This window comes from Vombatus ursinus, unplaced genomic scaffold, assembly GCF_900497805.2.
Source record: "Vombatus ursinus unplaced genomic scaffold, bare-nosed wombat genome assembly UNPS02008961.1, whole genome shotgun sequence".
In the NCBI taxonomy this organism is placed as follows: Eukaryota; Metazoa; Chordata; class Mammalia; order Diprotodontia; family Vombatidae; genus Vombatus; species Vombatus ursinus.
Window position 1 is genome coordinate 11,136,916 of NW_020948739.1, and position 22,251 is coordinate 11,159,166.

The following is a 22,251-nucleotide window of genomic DNA, read 5'->3' on the forward strand; positions in this document are numbered from 1 at the left end:
AAGTTTGCAACAATCACAAGAAAAAAAAATCATTGTCTTCTGCAATAATTATTGTAACATTTATGCAAATGGTGTTTTAAAACATACACTATTTAAAAATTAATAAAAACAGGTCACTTGAAATATGTGGGAATGTTTTATCATCTATATATGCTTATTTTTTTTTACTAATTTTAAGAAAAAAATGAAATTAGGAACAGGGATCATAACAGTATGCTCTGATCCAGAAATGTTCAGAGATTATTATTATTATTATTATTATTAACAAAAGCTCCTGGAAATGATTAGACCAACCCGGATTTAGCTTGCAGTAATCAAGGCAATTGATGAAAGTAAAGGAGAGGAACCCTCTCCTTCTTCAGGTAACCCATTCCACTTTGGGATAGCTCTAATGTTAGGAAGTTTTTCCTTATACCAAGTGGAAATCTGTTTGTGTAACTTCCAACCCTCGTTTAGCTTTCTGAGACCAAGAAGAATAAATCCAGTCTCTTCCCTGTGACTGCCCACTTCAAACACTTGAAATCACATATCAGATTTTTCCTAAACTAAATGGGGGCAGGTCTCTTAACTGATCCTTGTATGACATGGTCTTAATTCATGTTCCTTTTACAGTAGCCCCCAGGGTCATTACTCCAGGTACATGCTCATTTATTTTCTTGTGCTTAACAGCATCTCTATAGTTGAAGTGAACACCTTCTCCTCTGTCTGTTCTACCCTTTTTTAGACCTATTCCTCATTGGTGATGGCCTAATCATATGGCCTTGTCCTACAGTCTCTCACTACCTCCCTTCTAGTGCCAGAATCTGTAAAGGATAAGGAGTTTCCATACCTCTCACTAGGTTTTAACAGTATACTTTAATGCTGTGATTCTGGTTCTGAATGGATCTTGCTCCCTACAAAAATAATCCCTGAAAGGTTTGGTTGGATGTGTTTGAAAATGTTTGTTTTTTGTGATATATGATTCTGTTAAAAAAAGGTATTCATTTTAAAAATAATTTTGGTTATGTTTAATTTGCCAGTTATCCATTATTAACAATAATAATGGTCAATGTCTAGTGCTCTAAGGATTACGAAGAACTTTAAGTACGTTATCTCATTTGATTCTCATAATACTCTTATGAGTTACATACTCTGGGTATTATTATCCAAATTTTACAGATGAGGAAAATAAGACTTATAGTGGTTCAGTGACTTGCCTCTTCACAGCTAGTGTATATCAGAGGCTGGGTGGAAATCCAGGTCTGGTCTTATTCCAAGTCCAGCACTCTTTGTACCACATCTCAAGATCTTTTATATTCTATACTAAATTTAGAATTTACATTCAGTAAGATGATTTGGCAAAAAAAATCTTTTTGGATATTGGTGCTGATGTTATTAGCAGTAGAAGTAAGAAGTGTAAATGCAGTCATACAAGTGGACCTCATTTAGAAATTGACTTATGGGGGCAGCTAGGTGGTGTAGTAGATAGAGCTCTGGCCTTGGAATCAGAAGGACCTGAGTTCAAATCTGACATCAGAAACTTGAAACTTAACCAGCTGTGTGGCCCTGGGCAAGTCACTTAACTCCAATTGCCTCACCAAAAAAAAAAAAAACCCAAAAAAACAAAAAAAAAAGAAATTGACTATATGCACATTTGTTTTAACATGTTAAATTGCATCTCTTATACCAGTGATTTGATATAACAGTGCTCTTTTAATTTTCTTGTCTTCTAATCTTGCTTCTTTGAACTAGCCTTATTAAAAAAAAAAATTCTTTTGATGCTGAATTGTTTTCTACCATCCTGCCTTGCTTTAATAATATTAACCTTTCATCTTTCTCAGTATAAAATTTAACCTTGCAGCAAAAATACCTACAGAACAGCTTCTAAGAGAAGTGAGAGAGAGTGGTCTGGAAGGGAGTCAGACTCCAAAAGAGAAAATATACTTTAACTGTCGTGGAAATGTAATGCTCATTGTATCTGCACCAAATGTACTAAAAATGTCAGGAAAGAGGCCAATAATAAAACTCCATAGGGACAATTATTTTAAATAGCTTACATTTAAATACGTTTGTGTTTATGTATAGCTGTATGTAATGTATGTATAGACACAAAAGTATCCTGAATGTGCCTCCAAAGACAAAAGGCATTTCTATTTACCTCTCATTAGCAGTCACAGTTACTGGTACTATGCAATACTGAAAGAGCTAATTAACTTAATATTTTATTAGAAATGTATTGTTTTTCTATTAAGTAGATTTTTAAAAGTTCATTTGCATTCTTCAATGGTATTTCACCCCCATATCTATACCACACTCTAAAATCTTAATAATAAATGGGGAGATGTTGTTTTCATAGAACTGTATAAAAATAAAAATTTTGTGCAATGCAGCAAGACACACTCATACATAACTAGTATTGTGTTTACAAATTGTTTATGATGTGTTAAAGACATGAAACTCAAAATGGTTCCCAGGCCACATTTTTTACTACATAGATGGGTTGAAGGAGAACAGAATAGAAGGTCGTTAACTGAACTATGCATCTCTTTTATATTCCTTAGCTGAATTCCTACGGGCTTGCTCAGTCATCATCATTAAAGATTGACTGGAATTTTACAGTTATGGAGAAAGGGATTTCTGGTGATGAGAAGTAATCCAGTCAATTGTGAATCATGCTTAACGACCAGAGGGAGGCTTAGATTTTGAAGACATCATGAATATAAAAGTATCAGAATCTGACAAGAGTTTATACGTAGAGTGAAACTTTGAAAATTACTCAGTTTTTTTAGAGAAAATTCAGGAGTGAACATGAAGAATCACAATGATTTATGGATGAAAGTCATTGTTGGATATAAGAAGTAGACAAGGGCAACAGTGAAGTGAAAGAATATGGTAACCATTAATATTTTATACTCTTGGTGTCTTTTATTTGTTGTTCAGTGATTTCAGTAATGTCCAACTTTTTCTGACCCCATTTGGAATCTTCTTGGCAAAGATACTGGAGTGGTTTGCCATTACCTTCCCCAGCTCATTTTATTGGTGAGAAAACTGAAGCAAACAGAGACAAGTGACTTGCCCAGGGTCACACATCTAGTAAGTGTCTGAGGCTGAATTTGGACTCAGGTTTTCCTGATTCCAGGCTTAGCATTCTACCTACTGTACAACCTAGCTGCCCTGTCATTTATTTGCTAATTGATTTATATTATCTTTTATAATCAGTGGTAATGCCTGAACTGGATTGAGATATAGTTGTATCCTAAACTTCTTCACATTTAAGGGGTCTCAATATTTTTTCAGAAAAAATAATTGAATATGTAAACACAAAAAAAATTTTAATTTTTATGAATGAAGTCATAATACATTGTAGAAAGGAGGGAAGAAGAGATAAGAAGGAAAAATGGAGGAAAGAACCCTTACCACCACCATGGCTAGGATCTTAGTGCTCTTTGGCTCTGACTAATTCCTCTACCTAGGATTCAGCATTCTTTTAAGCACCATCCTTATTCTATAGCTGCTATCAAGTAAGTTCCTCCCTAAGACAGCTGATGAAAGTCCTCTCTGTCTTTTTAGGTCTGTTTTTAAGGTTTAGAAGAATTAGATGGAACCTAGAGGTATGCAGGGGAATTAAGGTAGAATACAAGTACTAAAAAAAAAAAAACCTTTCTCCATATATAAAACTAAAATAAAATTATCCTTATATTTGAAATTTCTCTAATAACATGACCTTGCTGAAGTTCTGTTTGGATTCTATACTTTTGAAGTAGAAATGTATTTTTATGTAATTTCTGTCTTAATATTGCAAAAATATATTGCTGAATCAGTCACCATGAATTCTAGTTTTATTGTTCTGGTTTTTTACTACATGCTGTTACTCTAGTTGTCTATAAACCTAACATAATAACAAATAGTATATGTTGTATTTAATTAAAATAGTTGTTTTTGCAAGCAATTACTTCTTTGCTACTAAAATTGTTATAGAACTTTTCTGCTCTGTGAATGGGGGGGAAGATCCAACAAATGAAAATGTGTTGGCACATTTGATTTTAAAATGTATATTTTAAAATGTCCTCAACACCCCCCAAAGGTGTTGTAAACCAATTTCCAATTGCTCATTAGGTATCTCCGTTGATCAATAACATTTTTCATGGATTGTTATGCCATACAACATACACACACACACACACACATTAAATCTTCAACTTTCTGGTCATGAGCCTCATGGAACTTGCCTGTACTGACCCTCAGATGACAGATACACAGTCCATGACCAACCCCATGATAAAAGCTTTATCAGCTTGGAAGTTCCTATCAGATCTTGTGCTCCACAGGTAGAGCCTTTGAGACCCTAGAGTCATCCTCACGCCCCAATGTTATATAATTTTACATATTTCTGTTTGTATCATTTGTGTTTGTATCATTCCCCTTGATATGTTGTAAGATAGGGACAATAACTAAATTATCTAAGTATCTCCTTCTAGCACATACTACAATGTAACTAGGCTCATTAAACAGTTCTATTAAATGAATGAATGAAGATGAAGTTATCTTAAGGTGTGATATTAAATTTTACTTATTTATTAAGTAAAAAATATTAAATATTGAAGATGCTAATGATGCAGTTATTCAGTTTTCCCACCTTTCATAAAGGTTAAACCTGGAAAGTTAGGATGTATTTTACTGTATACCTTTCCTGTCTACTAAAGTTTTTCTTCATTCTTTCATTTGATGTTAGATCTTTTTCTTCCATTTTTTCCAAATCTGATGACACAGAAAAAGATTTCTTTCAGGTTGTTTCATTTTTTTCTGATAGCTTCTTATATACTTCTTCAGTGTATGAAAAGTCATCTCCCAAGTCATCTATAAAACTGGTGGACATGAAATTTAGCAACATCTCATTGCTAAACTTTAAATACAGTATTATTTATCTGATTCAATTAATAAGCATTTACTAAATGCTTATGTGTCAGAAGTGTTAAGTGTTGGAATTACAAAGAAAAAGCAAAATCAATCATTATCCTTAAGGAGCTTACATTCTAATTAAGAAAATAATATGTAGCCTTTCCCTGCGGTGAAACACAGTCCCTGCTGTTGCCAGCACCATGGGCCGTTGTCCCACCTCCCCCCCCCCATTATAGGTACTGTAAAAATAAGCCATACCCAAAGTCCCGTTTCTGCAGGAGAGTTCCTGATGCCAAGATAAGAATCTTCGATCTTGGCAGAAAGAAAGGGAAAGTGGATGAATTTCCATTGTGTGGCCATATGGTATCACATGAATATGAACAGCTATCATCAGAAGCCTTGGAAGCAGCTGGTATCTGTGCCAACAAGTACATGGTGAAGATGTGGCAAGGATGGCTTTCATATTCGTGTGTGGCTACATCTTTTTCATGTCAGCCGCATCAATAAGATGTTGTCATGTTCTGGGGCTGATAGGCTCTAGACTGGCATTCGGGGAGCCTTTGGGAAGCCCCAGGGCACTGTAGCCCATGTACACATTTGCCAAGTAATCATGTCAATTCGAATCAACATCCAGAGTAAAGAACATGTGACTGAAGCTTTGCGTAGAGCCAAATTCAAGTTCCCTGGTTGCCAGAAGATCCACATCTCCAAGAAATGGGGTTTCACCAAGTTCAATGCTGATGAGTTTGAGGATATGATGGCTGAAAAGCATCTCATTCCTGATGACTGTGGGGTTAAGTACATCCCCAGCTGGGGGCCCTTGGACAAATGACTGGCTCGAGAAGGGTGTGTACTGTGACATCTACCTTTCGCATGCATAAATAAACTAGATGCTGCTTCTATCTAGTTATCTAGTATCTATATTAGATACCTATGAAGCGGATACAAGGTAATTTTAGAAGTAAAGGCACTAGCTGCTAAGGTCTAGGAAGGAGGCAGGGGAAGGGACAGGAAAGGCCTCCTTCAAAAGAGACCACCTAAAATGACTTGAGGAAATCTTTGATCCTAAGAAGTTGGGGTGAGAAGGGAGAGCATTCCAGGAATGAAGAGCAACTAATGCAAAGGCATATAGACAGGAAATGGAGTATCCCATATGAGGAAAAGCAATTAAGTATGACTGAACCATAAAATGAGTATGGAAGAATAAAGTAAGGGCCTGAAAAGAAAGAACTAGGGGTCAGGTTATGAAGAACTTTAAATGCTAAATGGGAGAGTCTGTATTTGATCCTAAAGGTAGTAGGAAGCCATAGAGTTTATGTAGTGGAAGGAGGGGAGGTATTCACACTGTCAGATCTACACTTTAGGAAAATTTCTTTGGCACTTGTGAAGAGGCTGGATTGAGGCAAGTGGTCCAGTTGGAAAACTATTGTAGTAGTCCAGGTGAGGAATGATAAAAAAGCCTGAAAAAGGAGGTAGCTTTGTGAGTAAAGAGAAGGGGACAAGTGTAAGAGATGTTGTGAAGATAGAAATTTAAAAATTAAATCCATTACTTGGACTCCTTACCACAGAACTCTTGGTATTATTTGTCTCAGCCTATCGAAGAATACTTTAAAAATTAATTTTCTCTGTTTTGAGTTTTCTAAGTATACTCAGTATACGAGTTTGGTTTTTTTTTTTTTTTTTTAGTCATTGCTACTTAGATGGCCATTCATTTTTACATATAAACATAGGACTGAAAAGCACAATAAGGGATCATGTGATGGAATCCTCTACCAAGCACTTTTCAAGTATCTAGGAGGTATGGTCACTTCCTGGTTTATAATACGAAGGTGTTAGACTAATTGATCTCTAAGTTCTTCTATTAACTCTGACATTCTATCATTGTGATTCAAATGTAACCTGCTGTTGGCTTGCAAGATAAGTAAGTCACTAGACCTTGTAGATTTCTTAACATTATCCTATTATAATAAGATACACAATGAGGTTTATCTTCATTTCTGACTACCTAAATTCCAAAGGAATTGGCTTCCTTGTATCTGCCCAGGAGGGCTTCCAGGACTCCTGGGCAGCCATTTGATCATGCCTCAGACATTCTTTCTATGACTACCTACAAAACTGTAGCAGTTACCATGCCCCTGTCTAAGCACTCCCTCACACACATCCCCTTTCCCTGTTTCCAGATAAATAATGCTACTTGATGCCCTAGTACTACTCCTCCCCAAGGCTGAACTTCTGTGGAAAATCATTATCTACCTGTATTCACTTCTTCAGTTTTTAACATATTCCCAAACTATCATCCTCTCCCCCCTAGTGATTGTGAATCTGAATCTAGGATACCATTTTTAAAACTCTGTTCTTGGGCTCCTACTGACTACTCTTTCATTTCCATCCCCTCTCAACCCAACCCTGCTAATATCTCATTTTAAAGCTACTCAACCCATCTACTGTGCATTCTAGAATGCCTGCTCCATAGGTTATAAAGTAGCTTTCATCTTAAACCTTCTGCTTTTCTAGTTGTTCTATCTTTTTCCTCTCACTGAGACTTTTCTCCTTCCTAATAATACAGTTTTCCTGGCCACTCTTTCTAACACTGATTGTACTTTCACATGTACTGCCCCATCCCCAAACTCACTGGTCATGGTGAAGAAGTTGGATTACTCCTTGCTTCCCATTACCATTTCCAGGCTCTCTCTCTACCACCATCACTCAATAACCATTTTTCCTCTGAGGTTCATTCAATCCACATTTTTTTTCAGAGAGCCAGTTTTTTTTAATTAAACATTTGCCAGCATACTCCTGACTATATTTGAAATTGTATGCAACTTTCTGCACCAAAATTTCCCTACAAAAAGGAAAGATATACACGTTATCATGTATCAATATCACTGTCAATAATTACAAATAAGTTTACTTTTACTGCTCTTTTTGTTTACATTATTGTAGGCATCATATAATTGTGTTCTTCATTCTATTCCCTTCATCCTTCATCAGTAAATATATCTTCCCATATTCCTAAGTTTATTACTTTTATGGCACAATAATAGTCCATCTATATCCAGCTTTTTTAGTTATTCCCCAATCAGCAGCAACCCATTTTGTTTCTAGTTTTTTGCTATTACAAAAAGTGCTACTATGAATATTTTGGTATATATTCTTTGACCTCCTTGGGGTATGCATACAGTAGAAGTATCTGTGGATGAAACGATATGAAAACTTAATGATATTGTCAAAAAATTGCAAATTGTTTTCCACAACTGTTAGAGTACCTTTACCAGTTTGTTGTGGGTAAGGTGAAATTGTTTTCATTTGTATTTTTTCTTTCTATTAATGATTTGGAGCATTTATATATAATTTCATAGAACACTTTAGACCACTGAATGTTGGAAAGGACTATTTTTAACCCACAAAAATATTAGATATTTGAATAGAACATTAAAGCTTATGAAGTATTTTATGTACCTTACATCATTTGAACCTCATAACAACTCTGACATAGGTACTAGAATTATTATTTTCACTATCTTATAGATGAGGAAACAGTCTCAGAGATATAAAGTAATTTGCTCATGGCCAAATAGCTAGTAAATCTTACTGGAAGATTTGAACCCAAGGCTTCTTGATTCTAAGACCAGTACCCTAAATGAGTGATGTCAAACTCAAATAGAAATGGATCCCTGCAGGCTGCATATTGACTTAGGAAACTTCAAATTAACTCTATCTATATCATATTGTACATTTATTTTGTTTAAAAATTTCCAGTTACATTTTAATGGTTCAAGTTCATCTTGAGTTTTGGCCACCAGAGAGTTTGATACCTCTGCCCTACACTACCACAGTCAGATGTATCTTTGATGTATTTGCCACTCTTAGAGCCTGAGTTGGGATTGCTGAAATGGAATGATACTCTCCAACTCTTTTGAAGGTCTGATTCCATCCTGGCACTTTAGCTTCTATAAAATGTGCCAGGACTGTACTTTTAGTGTTTCTTTCCTTTCTTGGTTTCTTTCTTTCTTTCTTTTCTTTGGTCCTGTCATTTTCAGATTATTTCCAGGAGAGGTGGGTAATAGTAAGATTCAGAGGGGTAATCAGATGTATGCTTATGGAGAATTGATGAAGGAGAGAAGGATCATAGATAATAGGATTGAGGACCTTATAAATAATTTAAGGAGTTTCTTGTCTCATTTATTCTTTCTTATCTTATCTTTTCTCCACTTTTCTCCATTTAAGACACCAGCTATACCACAACCTATATTCTCTCAAAAATAAAAGAAAGACTTTTAATTAGTCACTAAGTTTAATGTAAGAGTTTTCCCCCATGCACCATTTAAGTATGTCCCCCCTCCCCTTCCCTAGCACACTGAAAATCAAGCCTATTATTTTATGGATGGTATTTTTGAGAATACTTCTTTCATTGTTCCTTCCTTTGAAATGGCTAATAACCAAAATAATTTTTTTTGTAAATTTCTACTCTACTGATCTAGGGTGCTCAATTTTAATTAATTCTTGGTCATGATAGTTACCACCTGACTATGCATTTAATAAATGTATGTATTTGTAATAAGATTTTTAAATATCAAATTTTCTTAAAGTAGAAGACATCTATATGTCCATATATCTAAAAAAGAGCATTAAGCTTATTCTTTTGGGGAAAAAGTAAGGTAGAAAAAAATCACATCACAGTGTAATACAATTAGTAAATACTAATTTTCTCTTTAGAAAAATTAGAAGAAGCCATTTCCTTGAACATAGATATTACACAGTTGTAATGCCCTAGATCAGAAGTGTTAAATTATTAGCCTAGGGCTAGAAGCAGCCTACATACCTCCTGAGTACAGCCCAAACCATATTAAAATGAAATTGGGAAAGGTTTAACAAAAAAAGAAAAATACACTACAAAATAGATAATGTCAATTTGTGGATTTTTAAGTCAATATGGAGCACACATGGATCAGTTTCTATTTCAGTTTTGATACTAGTGGTCTCTTAGACAAGCTATTCCAAAGTATTAGTTATCTCACACTACTCATTCTTTGAGTTCCCATTCTATTTCTGTGTTTCTGTTGAAAGAGAGATAAAGTACTGAATGGTATAATGAATGTGCTTTTTACCAATTATAAAATTACCAGCCTAGGCTTATGATAAATTGCTTAATTTTTCTAGATAAATATCATTATTTTTGGACAATAAGCATAACTTAAGTAGTGTGTGTCCTAAAATATATAATTCATCTCTAGGGGAGAACAGTTAGTTCCAGGTAAGTTGTTTGCTTTTTGTAGAATCAGAACTAATTTTGCTGTTTCAAACATCATACTAGAATAGATAGTGTATGAGCTAGCAAAATGTGCTATTACAGTGAAAGAGAAGCTTGCACTATGTAGTTAAAAAGATACTTGTTTTGATGAATTAATTCATCCATGAGAGTTCCCTCACTTGTTTAGTTCCAGGCACTGTTGAATAGGCATTTATGAACACTGTATACTGGCAAAGCAAAATCATGTGAAAAGTGGGTGCATTTATTGTCAACAGTATCTGTGGCTGACAAGAATATTTGTTCAGCACAAAATGATGTTCCTCTGACAGATCATGACTTAGGGCTAAGTAATGCTTTTGAAAATAAATACATCATAAAAAAAATTTAGTAGGATATTTGTCCTTTATCTTTCACAATATTCTTCATCATTTTACCTAATTATAGCTATTTGTCTAAACCAATCTTTTGTCACAAGATTTTTTTTCATTTTTGATTCTCCAGGAGTCATATGACTTGTTTTTCACACATTAATAACATATAACACAGTTTGTTATGATGTCACAAAGCCATGACTAAATATTTGTCAGTAGTATCAGAACCAAGAACTTTAAGAGAAAATGCTCTGCGTAAAGGAGGCAATGAGAGAATATGTGGATGAATTCATGAGTGAATAAATTTCTGATATGTAATGAGGTTCAAAAGGAAATCTTTGTTCTCTCTCTTTTGCAAATAAATAAGCTAAACAATAAAGAAATAAATAATAAGCTGTTTTTTTTAATATTACATACAGATAATCACTGGAAGAATTAGGAAGAATTATCACTTGTAATTTCTAATCCAGTGTACTTATTCCAGTAACATATTGTACCTTAAATTTGTTTTTTCTGATAGTATCTAGAAGCTGTGCCAAAAGATGTTTAATAGATTTAGAGTTGAAAGGGATTTTAAAGATCATCTAGTACAAACCACTTATTTTCCAGGTAAGGAAAATGGGCCTCATAGAAGTTAAGTGACTTGCCAAGGTCACCCAAGTGAGACCTTCCGATGAAACCTAAGTACTCTAACTACAGATATGGGCTTACTCTTTCCACAGCCCCACACTGGTATGCAAGAGTGTTTGCAAGCTCATAAACCCAGGCTCTTATTTGCTTCCATCTTAGAGCTATTATTCTGTCTCTCATTGCTTGCTCACACGTGTAGTAAGTATGAGTTCTGTGAGGTCTTTTCATCCCTAAATCCTATAATCCTGCCCTTTTTTCTCATCTAAGGTCCTCTGTAGTTTTGTTCCATTGAGTTGTCTAGAAATTAAGAATTTTTGTCATTGTTTTCCTCATGTGAATGATTGGGATATTTGAGGATTAGAAAAAATATTACTACTTTGGTGGCAAAACCAAACTGATATATTTCGGCACTACTCTCTTTATCAAATAATCTGGTATCACTGAACCACACAATCTCAGAGTTGGGCTCTCAGGTATCATCTAATCAAATTTTTACTCAAACAGATTGAGTACTTTTCTTGGGAAAACTGGATGAGGATCCATGGAGTTACCTTGTCTATAAAATTCTTTGTTATTGAAAATTCATTGTAACAAGTTCAACAAAGGATTGTAACAAGGAGCCACATAAACATGATTTATTTATTTTTAGGGTAAATTCTTTGGTTGTAATATTATTTTCTGTAATTCAATTTTACTAGCATATCTTTATAAAATTTAAGGGATTTTATTATATTATAGGATTTCTGTACTCCTCATCTTCTTCAAAAGATCTTGGTTTATAAACCACAGTTATTTTTAGCAGTCTTTTTTGTAAGCACTTATTTTAAACTCTGTAATACAAGATATTGTATTACCATTATTTAGTTTCAGTACCAAATGTCCCATGAAATTATGTTTCTTGTTTCCTTGCACACATGATAGACCAATCATCCAGGTTTGTTTATTTGCCTCTTTAAGTAGAACCTGTGGACTTTGCTATTCCTGGCACACTGTCCAACTCCTGACTCTAGGCATTTTCACTGGCTTTCCCATATGCCTGAACTTTCCTTTCTCATCTCTGCCTCCTGGCTTCCCTGACTTCCTTCAAGTCTTAGATAAAAGTCTCATTCTGCAAGAATCCTTTCCCCATCCTCCTTAATTTTAGTACATTCCCCTCGACATTATCTCTGATTTATCTCATAAGGATCTTCCTTCTACCTAATTTTTGCATGTTATCTCTCCTATTAGAATGTAAGATCCTTAAGAGCAAGGAATGTTTTTTGCCTTTCTTTTTATCTCCAGTTCTTAGCACAGTGTCTAGCATGTGTTCTTGTTATTGAGTTGTTTCAATTGTATCTGACTGTCCATGATCCCATTTGGGGTTTTCTTGGCAGACATATTAGAGTAGTTTGTTATTTCTTTCTCCAGCTCATTTTATAGATGAGGAAACTGAAGCAAACAGGGTTAAGTAGCTTGCCCAGGGTCATACAACTAGTAAGTGTCTGAGGCCAGATTTGAATTCAGATCTTCTAGACTCCAGCATTCTATCCACTGTGCCATCTGACTGGATCATAGCAAGTACTTAGTAATTGCTTAATAATTGACTTAACTTTCCTTTTAACTTCACCTTCCTTTTTTCTTCTGGCTTCATTTATATTAAGAATGTCAGAATAAATAGAATATGGTTCCTTGAGTAATAACATCCAATTATGTGTCATAAATACAAAGATCTCACATTAAGTATCTCCAGTTTGTATTTCTAGATTTTCTCATAAATAAGTGATTCTTAAAAACCTCTGTCAATTTTCAAAACATTCTATAGTAGTATGAATGGAGTATGTAATTGAGTGCATAGTACTGAGGGCCATTTTGCATTTTTCTTTCTTTCATGAGTTGCCTTGTGCCAAGAATTAATCACTAAATGGCCTTACTGGTGATAAACTTTTTCTCAGTTTATTCCAAGATCATTATTAAAGCCTTTTTTTGTATGCTAATACTTGTCAGATCTTGGTTCTGCTGGCATAGCAATGCCTAGGATAACCTCCAGATTGTAGTGTAGCACCCTTGACCAGGTAGATTTGGGCAGTCCTCTAAAGGACAGGCCTGTGATGCTGTGTATTTGTAGGCAGATGTGATTTCTAATTGACTGAAGCTTCTAAGAGAGAATCAAAATGAGAAAAACAGGGTGAGGGAAAGTGAATTCACAGACTTGAAATGGCAAATGGTAGTCCCTCTGGAGCCATAGGCTTGTGAAGAAGAGTCAGTACTCCAGCACATCCCTTCATTTCTACCACCTGTGTCCCAAAGAGTTCTAAGAATGGACTTCTCAGGTGGGACTGTTATCTCCTTGGTTGATCTATGTCTTCATCTCACTTGTGTCAGAGAGCTCCATTTTACTCATATGTGTTTGGCCACCTAAATTAATCTGTAAGACTTCTCCAATTACTGTTTTACTGACTTCTTTGATAAATATGTTTGCTACCTGTCTATGACTATCTTCTTTGTAATAAGCTTTTGGTAAGAGAGAAGCCAAGCCAGTGAAAGTTAAGCTGTCACCCTCCAGGTCTGGGAAGGAATGACTCACTACCACCTACAACCCCAAGTGACTAGGGAAGATGGCTTTTATGTTGAACCACTGAAAAAAAGAGAATCCTGTCCCTAGACTGCAAATACTTCATTTACAATAATAACCCTCTGAAAGAAAAGGGAGTGGAGTAATCTAGTCATGACTGTCTTCCTCTCCAAAAAGGCAGAATTCCAGTCTCCCTAAGAAAGGGACAGGGCCTATTTAAAATACAAGGGCTGCCCTGCCTAATTCCCTTGTCAGAATGGGCCCAGTTATCACTCTTACAGGAATAAATTTTGTAAATCTGTAACATACCTACTCTGGCCTCACTCTTATAGCCAGGCTGTTACATCTGCCCCTCACAGTGCTGGGGAATGTTGAGGGGTTTACAAGATGTTCTCTTTTCTCTATTTTCATTACCTGGATCTTCAGCCAGCTATATTTACTCCATTGTTAGGGGCCAGTCACTAATCCATCAGTTCCATTTAACTATTTAACATTAAATAGCTTCTACCAGTGGATATTTACTTCAAAGATATGACAAGAACAGATGTACAACCATTGTTTTCTCTCAACCCATCCTTACTTTCCCCTCTACCCCCTTAGTCTCTGGTGGACAAGACTGGAAACTTAGGTCAGATGTTACACAGCATTGGTTCCATTAAGTTCATATCTAGATGTAACATTACTATCGGATTAGTCCTTCAGCTAGGCTAGCATCTCAAAGGTCACTCATTACCAGGGAATCAATGCTACATTGGTGCTGGAACCCAAACTCTGGGAAAATAGGATGCCAGAGTTCTCTTCTGATGACTTTTCAAACTTATTAGTTATGAGGATCCATTCCTTTCAACTGGAAGAGAAAAGGACAAGCAAAAGATCAAGGATTGAAGTTTGTTTCTCAGGTCCACATGACCTCATAGAAGAGAAGATCCCAAGGCCTTTCCACTTACACCATAGTCTCTCATTAGACTCCATGAGCAAAAGAGTCACCATAACCCTCCAGAAGCAAATGAGGCAAAAGAGGACTTGACTAATGCTGGCAGGGTTTTTTTGAATGCCTCAAAGGCCAAAGAATTCCCCTTTCATCAAGTGGGCAACCAACCTGGGCCAGTTACAGAAAGTCAATGAATGCTCCAGTTTCTTCAAGACACTCCTCTTTAACAACATCATTATTATTCCAAAAGCAAGCTCCCTTCATGGAGAATTTGCATCAGTCAAGCAAGCTGACATTCTGCAAATGCACAGGAACCCCATAATAAATGTCTTCACATTTATGCAAAATGTGTGCTTTTCTGCATTTATCAATAATTATTAGCAATAATATTTGAAGAATCTCACTGGGGAAAATGAATAACATTACCCCTTCCCCACAGGCAAAGTACTTATGGCCTGAAAGTCCCTCTCAAATGTATATTAATTCTTCCCTTTGTTTGTGTGGTACCCATGTATACCTATCATACCACCTTCAGATCAAGAATAATACCTATGATCCTGAAGGGTGGACTGAAGAACAAGAAAGGTATTTTTGGATCCTGACTCCTGCTACAAAGAAAGGGAAAAGAGTCCCAGGAGATTAAAAGAAACTTCCAGCTGAGCAGACCAGACTTGTAAGGTCTGAAATAGAGGAAAACCCCTTTCCTGGTCCCATTGGCTTTTAGTGTTGTGTCACTCCAATAATACTCATATAAGTACTTACATATTGTGCTCTCCCCCCAGCCAAACGTGATCTCCTTGAGGGTATGAACTGTTTTTCATTTTGTCTTTCTATTCCTAGTACCTAGCACCATGACTTAGCATGGACACTTAATAAATGCCTCTTCAATTATTTTGTAGGGGAAGGAAACTAAAAAAAAATTAATAGAAAGTTAATAGTAATGTGAACTAAGTCTAGAAAAATAGGTTGGAGACAGACTGTGTCAGGTTTTAAATGCCAACCTGAGGAGTTTGTATTTTATACTAGAGGCAATAGAGAGCAACTGAAGGATTTTGAATAAGAATATATCATGATAATATCTGTACCTTGGCTTTTGGCATTATTTTGGCAGCCATTTAAAGTATAGAATAGAAAGGAGAAAGACCAGAGACAGAGAGACAAATTAGAAGGCTGTTGCATGAGGCCAGGTGAGAAGTGATGAAGGCCTGAAATTGAAGGTTGATTGTTTGAGTGGAGAGAAGGGAAATGATAGGAGATATGTGTAGATAAAATGTATAGGCAACTGAATATGGGGGTGGAGGGTGAGAGAGTACCAGCTTAGAAAGAAGAAAGAATAAATAATGACATTCCCAGATTGTCAAACTGGGTGACCAGAAGGATTTCAATGAATTTATTAGAAACATAAAAGTTTGGGAAAGGAGCAGATTTAAGTAAGAAGATAATGAATTCTGTTTTAAACATGTTAAGTTTGAGATCTCAACAAAGCATTCACATGGTGGGGGTGGGGTATGTGAAGAGAGGTATAGCAGAAAGTTGGAAATATGGGACTGAAATTCTGGAGAGAGATTAAGGCTGAATATGTATATTGGGAAACATAGAGATAATAATTGAATGACTGACTACATGGAAATGGATGATTATCAAAGGAGAGGACACACCATATTAGTAGGTTGGAGATATATCATAGAATCTTAGATGTAGATTTGTATGATGCTACAAAAAATGAGACTGAAAAAGAATGGTCAGTCAAATAGGTAGAACAGAGGACAATTTCACAGAAACCAAATAAGAGAGGATGCTCAGTGTGATGAGTAGTAAACAGTATTGATAGTTACAGAAAAATTAAGTTGGATGAACAATGGGGGGAAAACCTATTAGATTTCACAGTTGAGAAAAAGAGGAGGAGAATTAAAAGAAGAAAGAGGAGGAGGAAGAGGAGAAAAGGAGGAAGATGAAGAAGAAAAAGAAAAAGCACAGACCAACATGACAGTTTTGTGTTAAGCTTAATATATATTTCTAATGACACTGAGTTCCTTGCTATTCTTACACAAGCACGCACACACACACACACACACACACACACACACACACACACAAATCTACTGAGGCCTGGCATTTTCATTAGCTTTCCTCCATTCCTAGAATTTTCTGCCTCCTGGCTTCTCTGACTTTCTTCAAGTCTCAGATAAAATCCCACCTTCATCAAGAAATATTTTCCATTCTCCCTTAATGCTAGTACCTGCCCTTTGATAGTATCTTAAATTTATCCTATAGATATATAGGTTTATAGATAGCTAGAGACATAAAGAAATGATAGGTAGTTTGAAAGATAGATAGATAGATAGATAGATAGATAGATAGATAGATAGATAGATAGATAGATAGATGGATGGATGGATAGATCTTGTTTGTACATGGCTATTTACATATTAACTCATATTAGATTGTAAGCTCCTTGTGGGCAGAAAATGTTTTTGCCTTTTTTTGTATCCCTATTGATTAGCATGTTGAGACAGTGACACTTAGTAGATGCTTAATAAATGCTTTTGAACTTGATACTTTTAAAGATCTATACATAACAGAAGTGCATAGCTTTTAATATAGTCATCTTTCATCTTCTTTGTATATTTGTGTTCATGTTTTTTGATACTTGTTAAATTCACAATTACAAAGAATCTTTAAAATGCAGAGAGGTAGTCTTTAGAGAGAGCACTTTCTGAGTGGAGTGGTAGGTTTGGAATGTCGTGGTTAAGAAGTGAGTAAGAAGTGAAGTGGAAACAAAAAATATAGTCTACTTTTTCTAGGTTTTTGGCTGTGAAAGGGAGAGGAAATATGGGATTGAAGCTTCAGAGGATCACAAGGTCACAAGACTACATGTTTGTAGATAGCAAAAAAGAACAGTAGATGAGGAAGAAATGAAGATGAGAGAAAGGAGATCAAAAGAATCTAGCTGCCTCTAAAAGTGTTATTAGAGATAGGATTTGAACACAGGTTTTATTTTACTGTTTGAGCAGCATTTTATTTTTCCATTTTAATAAACTGCCTCTAATGGAGGGAGTATAGTGATAGCTCTAACCTTGCTGCAGAGTGAGAAAGAATAAGATTGAGAACTGTACCCTATGGCACCACATGCTGTGAAAATTGCTTCCTAGTTTGTGGTATGATTGAAATAATGTCATTCTAAATTAGAATAAACCTCTTGTGGTATTATTTAAGGTACTATATTTTTAAGTATAAGATTTCTGCATTTTTATCTGTTGGTTTTACTTTAAAACCTCTCGATTCTATTAGACTAAACTGAATTTACATAAGACTGCATTAAAAAGGTTATCTTCTCCCTTATCTTATTGTAACCATGTACCAGTAAGAAAGAAATGAACTGCTGATCTCTTAGTGGGTTGGGTTTTGTTTATGAGATGAGAGTCTTGCCCAGGAGCAGTGCACTTGGAACAGCATTTCTCCATATGGAGAACTTGGGAAGCCTGCTTCCAGAAGAATCCTGATATGTAAGGGAAATGCCTTGGAGACCAGAGTATGAAGCTTGCATAGACATTCCATAACTATTTCTGTTCAGATATGTGTTGAAGAGGAAGCATTTTGGTTGGCTCCAAAAGTATTGAAGAAGGCCTGTTAGCTTTTTCTTTGCCTTGTTTGCTTCTTGAGTGTCTAAGTAACTCCTTTACTCATGGCATCTGGTGAAGGGAGTTGTCTCTGACTTTGAATATGTCAAAAGATCAGAAGAAAACAGAGGGATTTAGGAATTTGTACCCAGGTTCAGTGTTGCAGATGGCCCAGCATTAGTACTCCAGAAAGGAAGGGGTGATCTTCAGGAGGACCTTCAGAGATGAGGAGTCATTTGGCAAACTGCTTTTTTTTTTTTTTGGCTCTGAACTTGATGGGACTTGGGCTATGTAGGAATTTAACTAATTTGAGCCTACTCCTCTAACCACTTGCCGAGAGACCTAGGTGTGGTATAGGGGAGAGTATACCAGGGAGAAAAGTTGTAAATGTTGGAAGAAAAGTTGTAAATGCCCCATTGTAAAAGTTAATTAGTGTTAATGGAACTGGAGCCCCTTGAGCCAATGGCAATTAAAGCTGCCCCAAACCCCATAGCGTATCCTGGAATCCTAAGGGGATGTGTAACCTGACTGGCCTTGTACAGAAGCTATATTTTTGTTTCTTGCTGATTTCAAATTGGAATCCCTGGTTCTTGGTATTGTGTGTGAGGATTTCAAAGAGGCCAATCACTGGTGGGAGGGTGCGTGGTATTGCTACCTTTGCAAAGATCCTCAGCACAGTCAAAAAATTATTAAACTTGATGTCTATTTTAAAAAGATTCTCAGAACCATAATATGAAACTGAGAAACTTACTGATTTTATATGTTATAAAATCAATCAATTAAAAAAACTTATTAAGTCCCTACTTAACACAGGCATGCGCTAAGCCTTGGGGATACAAAAATAGGCAAAAAACAGTCCCTGTCCTCAAGGAGCTTACAATCTAATGATGGTGACAACATACAAATAAATATATACCAAGCAAGCTATGTAGAAGATAAGTAGGAAATAATTAACAGAGGTAAGGCACTAAAATTAAGAGAAGTTAGCTTGATTTAGATTCATACTCATGTATGATCCCATCATGAATTTATTAGAATTTGTGTTGCATGTATCTTCACTGTTGTAAATCTTCCTTTTTGTGTACATATTTTGAAAAGCAAGAATAAATATGATTTAAAAAAAAAGAGGAGATGGGGAAGGCTTCCTGTAAAAGACAGTATTTCATTTGGGACTTCTAGGCATAGGGGAAGGCCAGAAAAAATCTCTGGAGCTGAGAGATGAAGTTTCTTGTTCATGATCTCTATAGTTCCACTTTTGTACCAGGTTCATTTATTGCATGTAAATGTACTTTAATTCCCATATTTGTGAAAACTTCTGTTCTTGGCAAGTAGATAATAAGTAGCAATATGCTGCAAAAGATGAACCAATGAAGAATTCTTAGGATTTGTAAACATGTTCATTAGCATTACAGGAAGCATGCATATGAAGCACCAAGTTTTTTCTTTGTATGTTGATTTAATTTAAAATCATAATTATTTTCCCTCTAATATACTGATAAAAAAGATTTGTATAAATTTTGCAATCTATTAAAATATTAACATATTATTACTTCTTTATGTCAGTGATTCATATAGCATTATGCTCAATTATAGTCTATTAAACTACCAAGAATTTCATGCGACTTTTATTATTCTTAAAAGGGAGACAGAATTGTGAATGGGAACAGTCTTTAAAAGACACGATATCAGTGACAAATTCTTTTTCTGTGTCATAAACTAAAAGGTATCAGATCCCTTCAGTTTAGTACATTTTATTCTAAAAAGATGGTTAGAAGTAGATAAGTATATCATAGAGTGTTTTGTAAATTCCTGCTATTAATATAACTTTTCATCTTTCATCTAATGGCACTGTGAATCCAAACATATCTCCTGCAAAAAAGAATGAAAAGTCCTGCAGCAACATGAGTACAAAGCTGAAACTTTTCATGGAAGTACATTATTTTGAAAACCTTAAAATTCTGAATCCCTGTGTTAGTTTGTGTTGTCCAAACTCTCTTTTCATTCCTTGTTTTTTCTGATAACCAAAGTACTTTTTATTTCTCTAGGCTTTTCTTTTCAGCTTCCCTTTTCTGTTTAGCAGAATGCTTAGGAAATTATGTGATAGGTTGTGACAGTTCTCCAATTTGTAAAATTAATCCCTTAAGATGCTGGAAGTATGACATTATTTTAGTCAAAACAGGAGTACTTAAACTGTTTTATTCCCACTTTGGTACTGATGTCTTAACTGCTGTTGAGCTACATACAGAATGTTCCAGTGTATGATAGTCCATTATCAGCTATTTTTAATAATAAAGTGTGACTTCTTTATTTTTATAGCATTAGTATACTTATCAGTTAAGTGTACTTTATTTAAATAATAATCAAAGACAGTAGATTTAACCAAATATTTCTAAATCTTTAGTTAATGGAACAGAATATGTTTATTTATAGTGTGTTCTGATGCCTATGACAGTAATTTGCACATAATAAATACTTGATAAATGTTTATTTAATTGAATTGAGTTGAATTGCTAGGCTAGTAAAATTACCCTAATTTAAAGCATTCAAAGATTTGTTTTTTTAAATGTGCAATGGGGATAGTTTCATTGACTTCTCATTTATCAATGGTTCTTACTGTCCTTTGTGTTTGAAGAAGACCAAACTGATATCATTATGTTGAGGTCAATGTACATACAATGTGTCCAATTCTGACTGATCAGACCAGTATGAGCTCAGAAGCTTGTATCACAGGTAAGGCACAAATTGTCCATATGAACATTACATGAGAATTCATGGGTCTCACAACCCACGATAAGAGACTGAAGTCCTCTTTCTTGAGCACATAATGGCTATGTTGTTTTTTCTTTCCTTTATATATCAGTACATGTGAAATAAGTAATGAGATTAGTGTTGGGGTTATAAATTGAGTCAAGTTTGAGATCTGGAATGGACCTGAAAGTAGGACTGTGTACAGAGCTAGAGGATATGTAAGAGATGGGCAACATGTTCATTGTTTCATAGGATTTGGAGCTACAGGGACAGTAGTGATTGTGATATTGTTTGATTCCCCTACAATGGCAGTTTCATTTACTTGTGTGTTTGTGCTGATTATGTTGCAGGCACCTTCTATGTAAGTTGCTAGGAAGAAGGAAACAAGCATTTGTTTAAGTGTTTACTATGTACCTATTTTGGACAGCTAGGTGACACAATAGATAGGATGCTGAGTCTGAAGTTAGGAAGACTTATCTTCCTAAGTTCAAATCCAGCCTAAGTTCAAATCTATGTGACCTTGGACATATCACTTAACCCTGTTTGCCTCAGTTTCCTCATCTATAAAATGAGCTGGGGTAGAAAATGGCAAACCACTCCAGTATCTTTGCCAAGAAAACCCCAAAAGGGGTCACAAAGAGTTGTACATGACTGAAACAACTGAACAACAAAATTGTGCCAGCCATTATGCTAAGTGCCAGCCATGGTTCTAAGTGCTGGGGATACAAATACAAATAAAAAGAAAGATAATCCTAGCCCTCAAGAAGCTTACATTTTAATCAAGGTAGATAGCATACAAAAAGGAGCAAGAAGGGGGGTAGGGAGCAGCTGGGAGGAGGAGGAATGGGGGCATGACTTTGAAGAATGGAGACTAGAGGAGACCAAGGCAAGCCCTAGGGCAAGGTTCTGTGTGCTTAATGAAGCCTTCTCCCTGCCCACCCCCCTTTTTATTTGTGTTGCCTTATCAGTGAGTAGGGGAGAGGGGAGGGAGAGAATTTGAAGCTGAAGGGAAAAAACCACCAAAATTGAATAAAAACAAACATATACTAAGTTCAACATATAACTTTCAAAGCTATCCTGCTTGGCTTTGTTTCCTTCTGACCTTCATGCTGTTCTCTGCCATTCATTTAAAAATGCTTCAATGCTCTTTTCTTTCTATTCTCTTTCTTACTTTTTTTTTGGCAACCCTACTGCTAGCATCTTTCTCTCTCCCACTTCCCTCAGGATCTCCTCTATTGGAAAAAAACAGAAAACAAAACCAAAACGTTAGT

General features: G+C 35.6%; 1 protein-coding gene and 1 pseudogene across 34 annotated transcripts in view; both read left to right on the forward strand.

Annotated features, from left to right (window-relative positions):
• Positions 1-5,710, forward strand: part of LOC114034299 — a 31,427-nt pseudogene extending 25,717 nt beyond the window's left edge.
• RIMS2 (regulating synaptic membrane exocytosis 2) overlaps positions 1-22,251 on the forward strand; it is an 850,283-nt gene that overhangs the window by 783,389 nt on the left and 44,643 nt on the right. The window lies entirely within an intron of this gene.